At 46.2% G+C, this 14,979-nt stretch overlaps 1 protein-coding gene across 1 annotated transcript in view; it reads left to right on the top strand.

Annotated features, from left to right (window-relative positions):
- LOC144681151 (dynein axonemal heavy chain 8-like) overlaps window positions 1–14,979 on the top strand; it is a 1,659,468-nt gene that overhangs the window by 1,253,854 nt on the left and 390,635 nt on the right. The window lies entirely within an intron of this gene.

Genomic DNA, 14,979 nt, shown 5'->3' with positions numbered 1-14,979 from the left:
ATTTTTCTTTAAATTCCTTGGCTCAATGACTACTGGACACCAGGTTGCAGACCTGCACCTAAGATGTTTTAACCCTCCCATCCCTAACCCGACTTGGACCCAGTTTCCTCAGGAATAATAGAGGCAGAAAGCAACTTTCATTCAGTCTTCAGCAATGGGCTATTGTACCATGCCACCTCTATTAAAAATTAAATTTGAGGACAGATATTTTGGGAGACCAGACCTCACATTCTGACATTTTCTCTTTTCCCCCTCACCAATGCCACGATCACAACTCCCCCCATCCCCCAACCCCACAGCCCCACAGCCAGGTACTGTAAGCACTCAACCCTGTTCTACCTTTAACCAACTCTACACCTTTTCCCATGATGCTCCAATATGAGTACTGTTGCTTTTCTATCCTGACGCCTTTATTATGTTATCTGGATTTCTCCAGCAACTCGCCAATTCAGTGTGGTATGAATCACCCTGCCAAAAATCAGTCCTCATTAATGTCTGACTGAGAACCAGCTCCACTGCATTGAAATAAGATCAAGTGGGTGTAACACGTCAGCCCATTTTCCCAACTTCCACCTGAAAAAGTTATGACCACAGGTGGCAGTTAGAACTGCAGGAAAGTATCTCTGATGTGAACATCACATTGAAAAGGCTGTTACCAAAGGCAGGCATTACTTTGCTTACATAATCAATTTATTTTATACATGGCAGGTTTCATTGGGATTGCTTCAAATTTTAGGCAGCTCTGTTCAAAATATTTCTTCACATCAGTCATGGATTGCCAATTGGCATACCCTCAGTCTTTATGCTATAATAGATGTGAAGGCATTAGAAAAAGTGCAGCAAACATTCACAGGAATAGTTCCAGGGATGAGGAACTTCAGTTATTTAGATATATTGGAGAAGTTGGGATTGTTTTCCTTGGAGACGAGAAGGTTGAAAGGAGATTTGATAGAGGTATTCAAAATCATGAGGACAAGCTACAGATGCTGGAAATATGAAATAAAAACAAAAATGTTGGAAGAACTCAGCAAGTCAGGAATGTCTGTGGAGAGAAACAGAGCAAATAGCCAAGATTTTCCCTGAAATCGGCAAAGTCCGATATCAGGCAGGGAAATCGCCATTTGACCAGCCAATGGCAATGGCAGAATTCCACCCCATATCATATGGAACATTATGAAAAAAAATCAGAGGCACAGATATTACGTTGGATCGCTGGCAGGGCAGCCTTGGATTTGCCCACCCTGTTGTGACCCCTGAGCTTCAGTAATCCGGGAGACATATTTAACGTCCACCCCTGCACAGAGCTAGTGCTCTCCAAGGGATAGAAAGCTGCTGCAAACTGATGGCTGCCCCCAAATTTAGCGACACCTCCCTTAAGCACTTACTAGATGCAGTGGAAGCCTGCGTCCTCTATTCCCCACTGTGGCAAAGGCCAGCAAGCAAGGTCACCAATCCAGCATGCAAGGTGGTCGCAGGGGTGGTCAGCACCAATGCACTCCAATAGATGGCATCCACCCAGTGCCAAAAGAGAATGAATGATCTCTGTTCCACCAGAGTAAGTCACTCTTCTTACCACTCTCAACACACACACACAAACCCATCACACATCCACAGGGATTTCACTCACTGCCAGCTCAAGGGATATCACCACTCACTCTCTCAAACACTTTTATCTGCCCTGCAGCTCGTGTCCTCATCCTGTCCATGGCACCACTCACCACCCACGCATGCCAGGTGTCCTTCTCATCTGGCCTGACAGGCATCCTGCTTGCACTCTTATTATGACACAGCCGATGGTAAAGGCTGAGTTATTCAAATCCCAGAGAGAAACTTGAAATAACTGTCATAGCCCATTTTTGCAATTTGTATGTTTCGAGATGCAGGCTTTGAATTCAGCAGTATTAAGATCGAATCTCAAGAGATTTTATAAAACTAAATTAAACATTTATTAATACAATAAAGATTGTAAACACATACATATGTCCACAAAATTACAACTATAATAACTACAAAAGTCCCCCAATTAACCTGACTCTCAGTTACACCCCTGTTGAGGCAACAGCAAATCTCATAGATTTAAACAGACACCTGGAAAAGCACACCCTGGACAGTTGCATTCAAAAAGAGTTTCTTTCAGCTCTGGGTCCTTGCAGACAGCAGCTTGAAGCTTACAGGCTGGAGGCTTCTCACACTTATTGGATCTTGAAATGCCTTTACCTTACACACAATCTCCTTTCTCCTTTATCTTTCTCTTTGAATGTAAATTTTCCATTGTATCGCTAGACTTTTAACTTTGCCTCTTCTAACAATATCATCCTTTCATCCCACCAATTTTATTAGCAAGCTGGAAAAAAAACCACATTGTCTTCTAGTTAGGTGTAAGATTTCACCCGCAGCCTTGAATGGTTTCTTTTAACAAACGAAAATTTATACTTTATCTTCTACCCTCCTTACGTTTATCTAATTAACATCTCAAAACTACTATACATCAAAGCATCCAGACTGGCTTTAATCCAATTAAGATACACACAGACATCCACATAGACATAGATCCCACTGGAACTCTATTTTAAAAAATAATTTCCAATAACATTATAAACATTAATACCTCTTCAAGATGCCATCTCCATCTGTCTTTGTGCAGGGCAACCTGGCACACAAGCAAAAGTGAGAGGACCCAGACTGGTGGAGGGATGCCCAACCTCAGGGTCCTGCCAGACCTTGAAAATAGAGCAATTCTGATGGCCAGCCAACATGTGGACCATTTGTGTGCTGATGATGAAGTCAGTGGCGTTCAACCAAGTAAAGATCCAGCAGTGCAACATCCATCAGAAACTTAAGCCATGGGTGATGTCTCCTGTTTCACAAGCCACTGCCATGCACCAATTATCTCTCCTTTCTGTTGCAAGCACATGTGGGAAGCAGCCAAGGGGGGTCCACGAGCCAGGCCCTTGACCCCAACCCCAAGAACACCACAGAAGAGGAATCCGCAGACACCAGCATTGAAGACCCATCACAGCATCACCCACACCCTCCACCAATGCAGAGACACACACCTTGGTGGGACCTAGTTCTAGAGTAGCCTTGGGGCCACAATCTGATGAGCACATTGCACTGCCTGATCCACACAGGCGGAGGCAGGGGCATGTTGGGGTGCCAACACTCAGAGGATTGCTGGAAGTCAGGAATCTGCTGAATCCAAGTCAGATGAGGAGCCTCTGGACTCAGTCATACCTTATTTGCTGGAGTTGCAAAGACAAGCTCTGGAACATCAAGAAGGGGTGTCTGCTGCACTCCTCAGATTGCAAGGCCATCCGCCTTCAGTCTGAGGTGATAGTGCTGGAATGCCAACACACCAAGGTTAACACTGGTAGGGTGGTGGCCACTGTGGAATGGGGATCTTCATCCAGAACATCAGTCCTGCACTGCTGCAGGAGCTGCACTCCATCACGGAGACACTAGCTAGCATCCATCAGTGTCAGTAGGAGTGGGGAGCGGGCATCTCGAGTTCACTCCAGCAGCTCCTTCCTCTCAAGGAGTCAGCTATGGGCCCTCAGGCATCCATAGAGAGGAGGATCAGCATGTGTACACCTTGGGGCCATCCACCCAGGTGACTTCGGGATTGTCCAGTCCATTTGAATCCCCTTTTCCTGTGACCCCAACAGCTCCAGATCCACAGGCTAAGGAGGGTGGCACTGTGACACAGCAGGACCCTGAAAGCGGGCCGGAGTCCTCCATGTCTCGGCCCTCCAGAAGATGCCTATCAAGTTCATCACACACAACAGGACATAGCAGTCAGCAGGCTGCCTCCACCTCTGCTCTGAGTGTCGGGGATGCACCAAGACATAGCAGCAGAGTTAGAAAGGTCAAAAAGACATAGTTGCAAAATGTGGGTATGGGTGGTAATCACTTGTATGTATTGTTGACCATTTTAAATACACTCCCAAGAATGTCTCCTTGTCTATGGCTCCTTGTTATGCTGTGCAGTGTTCTTTTTTTATTCATTCACGGGGTGTGGGCTTCACTGGATGGGCCAGCATTTATTGCCCATCCCTCGTTGCCCTTGAGAAGGTGGTGCTGAGCTGCTTTCTTGAACCGCTGCAACCCATGTGGTGTAGGTACACCCACAGTGCTCTTGGGAAGGGAGTTCCAGGATTTTGACCAGTGACAGTGAAGGAACAGCGATATATTTCCAAGTCAGATGGTGAATGACTTCGAAGGGAACTTCCAGGTGGTGGTGTTCCCATCAACCTGTTTCCCTTGTTCTACTAGATGGTAGTAGGCGTGGGTTTGGAAGGTGCTGTCTAAGGAGCATTAGTGAATTCGTGCAGTGCATCTTGTAGATGGTACATACTGCTGCTATTGTGTGTCGGTGGTGGAGGAAGTGAATGTTTGTGGATTTGTTGCCAATCAAGCAGATGCTTTGTCCTGGATGGTGTCAATCAGATATGAAACCTTGATTTCTGCACAAAATGAAGGAAGTGTCATAGTCCAGCACCTCTGCCCTGTGCAGTGTGTAACCTTCTGAGAAAAGTGATTGTCCGGCTTCAAAGTCACTCTCCACCTGCACCTCAATGTAGTTTGTATTTGCTGCAGGAATTTCGTACCCAAGCGTCACAGGGTTCTGTGATGTTCTCTGTGAGCTCTCAGCACCTCTGCATCTCATCAGCATTTCTGATGGGTGAAGGTGTGATGTTGAAGGGAATATGTGATAAAGCCTGCCAAAGGATCAATTGCTTTTAAAGTCCATGTGCCCGCTGTATCTCAGCAGCTTCTCTGTGATATGACCCTATTCAGAGCAAATGTGTGCTGCCCTCAGCCACACAGGTGTCAGACATTCCCAGATGCAATGTGAAGATCTCAGGAATGTCTTCACCACATCTCGTCATCATACTCCTGGAATTTTGTGGCAATGAGGGCCTCACAAGCGTGCCTGCCTCATCTTGCCAGTGGAGTGGCCTCATTGCCTGCATGCTCTCCTTTCAGGATCTCATCACCCTCATCCCCTTTGACTTCCTCCTCAACGGAGGAGATGTGCAGTTCTTCCATCTCCTCATCATCCAGGTCCTCTGTCCTTTGCATCGCCAGATTGTATAGCGTGCAGCAAGCCACAGTGATGTGGTGGCATAGTGGTATTGTCACTGGACTAATAACCCAGGGTAATGTTCTGGGGGCCCAGGTTCAAATCCCATCATGGATGGCCATGTTGATTGTCACAAAAACCCATCTAATTCACTAATATCCCTTCAGAAAAGGAAACCTGCTGTCCTTACCTGGTCTGGCCTACATATGACTCCAGACCCACAGCAATATGGTTGACTCTTAACTGCCCTGTGGAATGGCCTAGCAAGTCACTCAGTTTGATCAAGCTGCTAAAAAGCCTAAAAGGAATGGAACCAGGCATCTGGTATTGACCCAGAAACGACAACAGCAAATTCAGCCCTGTTGACCCTGCAACATCCTCCTTACTGACATCTGGGGGTTAGTGTCAAAATTGGGAGAGCTGTCTCACAGATTAGTCAAATAACAGCCTGACATAGTCATCCTCATGGAATCATATCTTACAGAAAATGTCCCAGACACCACCCCTGCCAACAGAGGTGGCAGCACAGTGGTATACAGTTGGAAGCAAATTGCCCTGGGGGTCCTCAACTTTGACTCTGACCCCCGTGAAGTCTCATGGCGTCAGGTCAAACATGAGCAAGAAACCTCCTGCTGATTACCACCAACCCCCCACACTTCCTGCCAACTCCCCCTCTCAGTTGACGAATTAGTGCTCCTCCATGTTGTACACCACTTGGAGGAAGCACTGAGCATGACAAGGGTGAAGAATGTACTCTGGGTGGGGGACTTCAATGTTCATCACCAAAACTGGCTTGGTAGCACCACTACAGACCAAGCTGGCTGAGTCCTAAAGGTCTGCAGCAGATGGTGAGGGAAAAACATACTTGACTGCTTCCTCACCAACCTGCCTGCTGCAGATACATCTGTCCATGATAGTATTGGTAGGAGTAACCACCGCACAGTCATTGTGGAGACCAACTCCTGTCTTCACAATGAGGATACCCTCCATCATGTTGTGTGGCACTAACACAATGCTGAATAGGATAGATTTTGAACAGATCTAGCAACTCAAGACTGGGCAACCATGAGGCACTGTGGGCCATTTGCAGCAGCAGAATTATTCTCAATCACAATCTGTAACCTCATGGCCCAGCACAACCCCGACTCTGCCATTACTAGCAAGCCAGGGGATCAACACTGGTTCAATAAAGAGTGCAAGAGCACATGCCAGGAGCAGCACAAGACAAACCTAAAAATGAGGTCTCAACATGGTGAAGGACTGCTTGCATGCTAAACAGCATAAGCAGCAAGTGTTAGACAGAGGTAAGTAATTCCACAGCCAACGGATCGTATCTGAACTCTGAAGTCCTACGACATCCACTTGTGAATGGTGGTGAACAATTAAGCAACTCACTGGAGGAGGAGGTTGCACAAATATCCCCATCCTCAATGATGGGCGGAACCCAGAACAACAGTGCAAAAGATAAGACTGAAGCATTTGCAACAATCTTCAGCCAGAAATGTTGAGTGAATGATCCAACTCGGCCTCTTCTGGAAGTCCCCACCATCACAGGTGCCAGCCTTCAGCCAATTTTATTCACTCCACTTGATATCAAGGAACAGCTGAAGGCAGTGGATACTGTAAAGACTATAGGCCCTGACAATATTCCGGCAATAAAACTGAAGACTTGTGCTCCAGAACTTACTGTACCCCTAGCTAATCTGATCTAGTACAGCGACACAACTAGCATCTGCCCAGCCACATGGAGAATTGCCCAGGTTTGTCCTGTACATAAAAAGCAGGACAAATCCAACATGGCCAATTACCAGCCCCATCAGTCTACCCTCAACTATCAGTAAAGTGATGGCAGGGGTCATCAATAGTGCTGTCAAGCGGCACTTGCTTAGCAATAACCTGCTCACTGATGCCCAGTTTGAGTTCTGCCGGGGGCCACTCAGCTCCTGACCTCATTACAGCCCTGGTTCAAGCATGGACAAAAGAGCTGAACTCCCGGGGTGAGGTGAGAGTGACTGCCCTTGACATCAAGGCAGCATTTGACCGAGTGTGGCATCAAAGAGCCCTAGCAAAACTGGAGTCAATGGGAATCAGGGGGAAAACTCTCTGCTGGTTGGAGTCATACCTAGCATAAAGGAAGATGGTTGTGGTTGTTGGAGACAACCTGGACATCACTGCAGGAGTTCCTCAGGGTAGTGTCCTAGGCTCAACCATCTTCAGCTGTTTCATCAATGACCTTCCTACCATCATAAGGTTAGAAGTGGGGATGTTTGCTGATGATTGCACAATGTTCAGCACCATTTGCGACTCCTCAGATACTGAAGCCGTCCATGTCCAAATTCAGCAAGGCCTGGACAATATACAGGCTTGGGCTGACAAGGGGCAAGTAATATTCACACCACACAAGTGCCTCGCAATGACCATCTCCAACAAGAGAGAATCTAACCATCGCCCCTTGACATTCAATAGCATTATCATCACTGAATCCCCCGCTATCAACATCCTGGGGGCTACCATTGACCAGAAACTGAACAAGATTAGCCATATAAATACTGTAGCTACAAGAGTAGGTCAGAGACTAGGAATCCTGCGGCGAGTAACTCACCTCCAGACTCCCCAAAGCCTGTTCGCCATCTACAAGGTGCATGTCAGGAGTGTGATGGAATACTCTCCCCTTGACTGGATGACTGCAGCTCCAACACCTAAGAAGCTTGACACCATCAGGACAAAGCAGCCCACTCGATTGGCACCCCTTCCACAAACATTCACTACCTCCACCACTGACGCACAGCAGCAGCAGTGTGTACCATCTACAAGATGCACTGCTCACCAAGGCTCCTTAGACAGCACCTTCCAAACCCACAACCTCTACCATCTAGAAGGACAAGGCCAGCAGACACATGGAAACACCACCACCTGGATGTTCCTCTCCAAGTCAGTCACCATCCTCACTTGGAAATATATCGCCATTCCTTCACTGTCGCTGGGTCAAAATCCTGGAAATCCCTCCCTAATAGCACTGTGAATGTACCTACGCCACAGGGACTGCAGTGGTTCAAGAAGACAGGTCACTCCACCTTCTCAAGGCCAACTAGGGATAGGCAATAAATGGTGGCCTGTCAGCGATGCCAACATCCCGTAAAAACGAATAACAAAATATCCTCTCTGGAGTGTACTGGAGCACTTCACCAGATTTGTTGATGCACTGGAACCTCATTTCCAGGGTATTTTGCACAAACACACATGATCCATTTGTTATTGCTGCAGACCAGCTAAATATTGGCAGAGTGGAAGCCTTTGCAGCTCACATACTGGACTGCTTGCTCTCGGGGAGTTTTAAGAACCATGTGACAGCAGTCGGTGCTGCTCTGCACCTGTGGTAATCCAGAAATCACAGTACATCCCAGCCCTCTTTCTTCCTGGTCTGCCTGATCTCTGTCGAAGTTGACAAAGCTGTGTGCCTTGACAAACATGTCGTCTGTGATCTCCTGAATGCATTTGGGGGTCAAGGCTTGCAAGATCCGCACAAGTCCTCAGTGGAGCCCTAGAAGGAGCCACTGCCATAGAAATTGAGCATGGTGGTCACCTTCACTGCCACTGGCAGTGGATGCCCTCCAAGTCCCCGTGGCACCAAATCCTGCAGAAGGTGGCATTTGTGAAAGACCAGTTCCCTTGACATAAGCAATTGTCAGTGACTCTGGTTCTTCCTCACTTGCAGGTAGCACATGCGCCATCTGTAGACCCTGGGTCTGGTGAGGCACCTACGAATGACGGCTCTCTGGGGTTCATCCTCTGCATGCGGAGGAGGCCCTGCCGCCTTTTGGACTTGAGGTCCTGCTCCTCCCTTTGGTGAGACACATGCCACTGTCACATTCTTCTCTGACTTCTCTCCTGTCTATAAGCAATGAGGCAGACAGTGAGATCACCAGGGTCCATCTTTCTGATGGTCTCCTCACTGCAGTATCCAAGAGAAAGATGTGAGGGTCAGCAATTGTCTCCTAAGGACTACTCATGGTGAAGTCATCACATACGGCTCGCTCTCAAGGCCCCTTTACACATGCCAGAGATTCCTGGCCACCACATGGATGCCCAATGTTTAGTGCACATGATGGTTGTCCAAAACCTCACCCACCACTGCTCCACACCACACGAGTGAGTAGCGACAGCTTTGGCCACTCAACTGCATCCTGAATGTAAGAACATAAGAAATAGGAGCAGGAAGAGGCCATTCTGCCCCTTAAGCCTGTTCTGCCATTCAATAAGATCATGGCTGATCTGGCCCAGGCCTCAACTCCTCTTTCAGTCCAGCTCCTCATAGCCCTCAACTCCCCGATGTTTCAAAAACCTATCTACCTCCTCTTTAAATACTTTCAGTGAACTAGCCTTCACAAATCTCTGGGATAGAGAATTACAGACATTCATTAACCTCTGAGAGAAGAAATTCCTTTGCATCTCAGTTTTAAATGAGTGTCCCCTTATTCTGTAACTAGGACCCCTAGTTCGAGAATCCCCCACTGGTGGAAACATCTTCTCAAAGTCTACACTGTTAAGCCCCCTCCGAATCTTGTACGTTTCAATAAGATCACCCCTCATTCTGCTAAGCCCTAATGAATAATGGCTAATCTGTTTATCCATTCTTGATAAGTCAACCCCTTCATCCCAGGAATCAGCCTAGTGAATCTTTTTTGAACTGCCTCCAATGCCAGTATATCCTTTCTTAAATACAGAGACCAAAGCTGTACAAAGGTGCAGCCTCACCAACACCCTGTGCAGTTGTAACAAGACCTCCCTATGTTTAAACTCCAACCCCTGAGCAATACAGGCCAAAATTCCATTTGACTTCTAAATTTCTTGCTGCACCTACATGCTAACTTTTTGTTTTTCATGCTTTAGAACACCCAAATCCCTCTGTGCTGCACATTTTTGGAGCCTCTCTCCATTTAAACAATAGTCTGCCTTTTGATTCTTCGACCAAAGTACATGATCTCAAACTTTCCTACATTAAACTCCAGTCTGAGGATACAGGGTAGACCATTTAGGACTGAGATGAGGAGAAACGTCTTCACTCAGAGGATGGTGAACCTATGGAATTCTCTACCACATAATGATGTGGAGGTAAAATTATTGAATATATTTAAGAAGGAAATAGATAAAGGCTCTAAAGCCATCAATGGGTATGGGGAGAGCACGGGAGTACGACATTGAGATAGAGGATCAGCCATGATCATATTGAATGGCGGAGCAGGCTCAAAGGGCCGAATGACCTACTCCTGCTTCTATTTTCTATATTTCTATGTTTTCTATGCTTCTATGCTTCGTGTTTTGCTTGGACCATGAGGGTGACTTTCCAATGTCTATTTAAACATAATGCAAAGGATTAGGAGAGCACCCCTCCTGGAGTGTTCCATGACCACCATTTCCAAGGGGGTCCTCAAATTTGCCCAGTCGCCCAATGGTTCTGCAGCACCACAGCACTCAATTAATTTTGAAGTCTGCATGCAAGGAGTTAAAAGTAGAGGAGCAATCATTGGCACTTTCAGGAATTCGTACTGCTTGAGTGGGCACAATTGCTTGAATAGCCTGACTCCAAGCTTGTCAATTTAGTTCAAGCTAGACAGTTTCAACTGCGGAAGAGTGCTCATCTTTGACATGTTTTTCCATTTGCCTGGCCGTCTTGTTCTCCTCCCACCCCCACCAAGTGTTACTGTGCAACCTTCAGTCAGTGCTGCCATGAGCTCCCCTTGCACTATCGCCCTAGCTCCAAGGTTCCCTTCTCTCCATTCTCTCCAGCACTGTTGTCCTAGCCCCGAGGTCCCCTTCTCTCCGGCACTGTTACCCTTGCCCTGAGGTTCCCTTCTCTCCGGCACTGTTACCCTTGCCCTGAGGTTCCCTTCTCTCCAGCACTGTTGCCCTTGCCCTAAAGTTCCCTTCTCTCTGGCAGTGTTATCCTAGCCCCAACACCACAAGCCAGCCACGAAGAGCCATTGTGGACACTTGCCTGTAAGCTCTCCTTAATCCGTGGAGCAGCTTCCTTGTATTGGGATCCTCACGAGTGCTGTGCTAAGTTGTGCGCACTCACCTCAAAGTTCAGTTCGCGAGGTGCATGCCTTTTAAAGGCAGTTGTAAATCATGCTGTTCTAAAATCAGGTGGGATTTAAATTTGACATTGTTCGCGGGGGTTGTGATTCCAGCGTATGGCCACAATAATGGATACAAATGTATTCAAATTAAGTTCTTGATGTTTGACGGTGGGAAACGTGGCCCACCATTGACGGGGGGAGGGAACCATTGTTTCCTGGATTTACATTGCCGGGAAACATCCCTAGGACCTTCTCACGAGATTTTTCAGTCTTGCCACCGAACACACCCGGTTGGGAGCAGAAAATCCCGGCCAACATTTCAGGTTGAATGACCTTTCATCAGAACAAATTTCTGTTTTTTGTTTAAACTATTGTTTTTATTTCAAAATCAAGAGGAGTATGAACAGAGTGGATAGTTAAAAATTGAGAATGAGAGGGAACAGATTTAAGGTAGTTGGCGAAAGAAGAAATGGAGACATGAAAAGAAACATTTTTCTGCAGTGAGTGGTTAAACTCTGGAACGTGCGACCTGAAAGTGTGAAAGAGGCAGATTCAATTAAGGCATTCAATAGGGAATTGGATTATTATCTGAAAAAGAAGAATGTGCAAGGTTACAGGGAGAAGGCGGGGATATGGCACTAGGGAGGAGGCATTCAGAGAGTCAGTGCAGTCTGAATGGCCTCCCTCTGTTTTGTAACAATTCTGTGATTCTGTGAATAGGAGGAGGAAAAGGGCATGAAAGGGGAATACATTGCTGCCTTTATCACAGAAAGTATCCTACCCACAAATACCCACTTAGCAGCATCTACAGACAAACAGGTCATTTAACTTTTATGACTGTCATTGCCTCAGAAAGCAATAATCCTGCCAGATGCTGTTGAGGAAATATGCCAACTACTGTATACAACTGCTGCCTGCTTATCACCGGAAATAGTTTTGCCTCCACCACCTAAGCTCACCACTGCCTTAATTTCTGGGAGAGCTACACAATTCATAACATTCCAAATTGGACCATCCAAATAAAAGAGAGCTCTCCAGCTCTGAAAAGTGGTTGGATCCTCACACGTTATTTGAGCAATTGGTATCAGACAAGCGACACTGTATGACACTTCCAATTTTTCTATTAATATCCAACTAGTCTGCAATGCCAATCACCAGAAACTGAGTGAAAAAAACTAACTTTACATTCCTAATTGAATCTGGAAGAGTAGGCAGGTATATGCCCTTAGTTACTCAACATCGGAACTCAACTACAATTTTAACACAGACCTCCAGAAGAACAATGGCAGCTTTCTCAAAAGACCAATTAGATCAGAAGATTATCAGAGCCAGAAGGGTGCAAAAAAGGGTGTTTTTCTACTGAATGATACTCTGAGACAAGCATGGAAAGTTTAGGCCTCCCTTGCCTTAACCTCTCCACTTTCTGAACAAGATATTCATTAAGGTGCCCACATAACCCATTCCTGCTACCTACCCCCTGTTGGTGAGTGGCATCTTGGCCATGTGATTTTTTGCCACTTTGCTAATTTCCCAATCATTCCATCAGCTGACATGATTTAAATAGTGAATATCTAGATAAACAGCATGCTCCAGGAATTATAACAGAGTTACCAACAAGTGGAAAGAGCAAGAACCATAGAACCATAGAAAGGTTATGGCACAGAAAGAAGCCATTCAGCCCATTGTTTCTGGCTGGGAAAACTAGCCACCCATTCTTATCCCACCTTCCAGTACCCGCTCCGCAGCCTTGGAGATTACAGCAAGAGAGGGAGAGCAGGAGAGGGAGGGAATAAAGACAGCGGGGCAAGAAAGAGAGAGGATGGGGAAGAGAGAAGGAGACAATGGGAGAGAGCAAGGAAGAGAGATCAAGGAGAAAGAGAGCAGAGGGTGGGAGGAACAGTGGAACTTAATGCCCTTCCCTGTGGCGAGTTTGTTGGTGGGGGTATTTAATCAGGTGGTTGGGTGGCGAGTGGGAACCCTGTTGCCTTCCCAATTCAGTCTGTCGTGGAAAGGCCCACTGATATCCTTCCCCTGCTGACACTCGATTTAACCCAGTGATGAGAGAGAAACTCACCATGCAGGGAGCATGACAAGCAAAGCCATGCTTGCGAGCTCCCAGGGAGGGTCCCTCGTTCAAAGGCATTCAGTGTTTAATCGAAGAACCCAGCATCAGGAAGGGGAGCCGACTGAATGCCAACCTCTGTCCTTTTTGCCAACCTCCCTTTGACCCTCCCCTGCAATCCCCACTCTTGAAATCCCTCCTGTCATCGCTTACATGTGGTCAGGCAACCAGCGACGATACTAAGCTCTGATAGGTGTCCTAATGCCAGCAGCCAGCAGTGGTGCTGCCATTCAATAGCATCTCTCAGTATCTCATTTCTGTATCCAGATGATATAACAATCTGATGCACTTCCATCCATTTTTCATTTGATGAAACCTGATACAGCCTCCACATCCTCATTACCTTTAAGAGAATAACATTCTGGAATATAGTTTGCCTCTGTTTCTGAGTAAGCTGTCTGATCTGTTTTGTTCATGGATCCTTTTGATGTAATTCTACCAACTTCTTTGAGCTAAGCACTTCAGCTTCATTCCCCTTCATTCTCTATTCCTAAACAATCTTCTCAAAGATAGTACCAACTAATTGAACTTCAGCATCTTTCCCCAGTCTTTTAACTTCCTCCTCTTTTTGTTTCAACCTGTGAGTTTGTGATCTCATTACTACACAATCTGGAAACATTCAAGGATGGTCTTCCTGCAACACCTATGCACCTCCACAGGCTGTTCAACTAGCATAGGTATCACCCACATTTGTGACCCAGCAACATCAAAATAAAGTGATCACTAACAATGGGCAATTTTCCTACTACTCCAACAATCACCTCACCTGTTTTCCACTTGCACTCTAAATTTACCTTCCACAATGGAATAGGTTTAGCATCTCCATGAACTCCACTTATTATCACCTTTTCCTGCAGTTCTCCCTCTGAACAACAAATATCACTATCCCATAACATTAAGGATTAACTAGCTACTGTGGCTCTTAAAGTTTTAATACTTTTACCTGCTCCACCCTGTACATATGGAAAGAATTCCCCTTCTCCCTACAAAGATTAGGGAGATGAATGTGTGGCTCAAAGCGTGGTGTGGGAGAAGTAGGTCTGGTTCATGGGACACTGGCCCCAGTACTGGGGAAAGTGGGATCTGTACCATTGGGTCGGTCTACACCCGAACCATGCTGGGACCGGCGTTCATGCTAGCTGCACAACGAGAGAAGTAGAGAGGGTTTTAAACTAAATAGTGGGGGCAAGGGATAAAATTTGAAAAGATGTGGTAAATCAAAGAACAGAGACAAGGCAAAATAAAAAGGTGTTATTATGGGAAATGAAAAACGGACCATGACAGGAAGGAATAGAAAGTAGAAACCTAACAATAAATCAACTGATGAAACTAGAGGTTATAAAAAGAATAAAAGGATAAAACTAAAAGCTCTGTATGTGAATGCACGTAGCATTCAAAACAAAACAGATGAACTGAGAACACATATAGAAATAAATAATTCCGACTTGATAGCCATTACGGAGACACAGATGCAGAAGGACATGGATTTGGACCTCAAAATTGAAGAGTACAGGATACTTAGGGAGGACAGGAAGCAAGGAAAGAGTGGAGAGGTGGCTCTGTTAGTTAATGATGGTATTAGCACAATAGAGAGGGGTAACCTAAGTCCAGGAAAGCAGAATGGTTTGGGTAGAGATGAGAAATGGTAAAGGCAAGAAGTCACTTGTGGGAGTTGTGTACAGGCCCCCTAACAGCAA

The sequence above is a fragment of the Cetorhinus maximus genome, chromosome 5 (genome assembly GCF_964194155.1).
Source record: "Cetorhinus maximus chromosome 5, sCetMax3.hap1.1, whole genome shotgun sequence".
NCBI classification, from domain to species: domain Eukaryota; kingdom Metazoa; phylum Chordata; class Chondrichthyes; order Lamniformes; family Cetorhinidae; genus Cetorhinus; species Cetorhinus maximus.
Note: the sequence above shows the minus strand (reverse complement) of the source record. Positions and strands in the feature narration are given on the sequence as shown.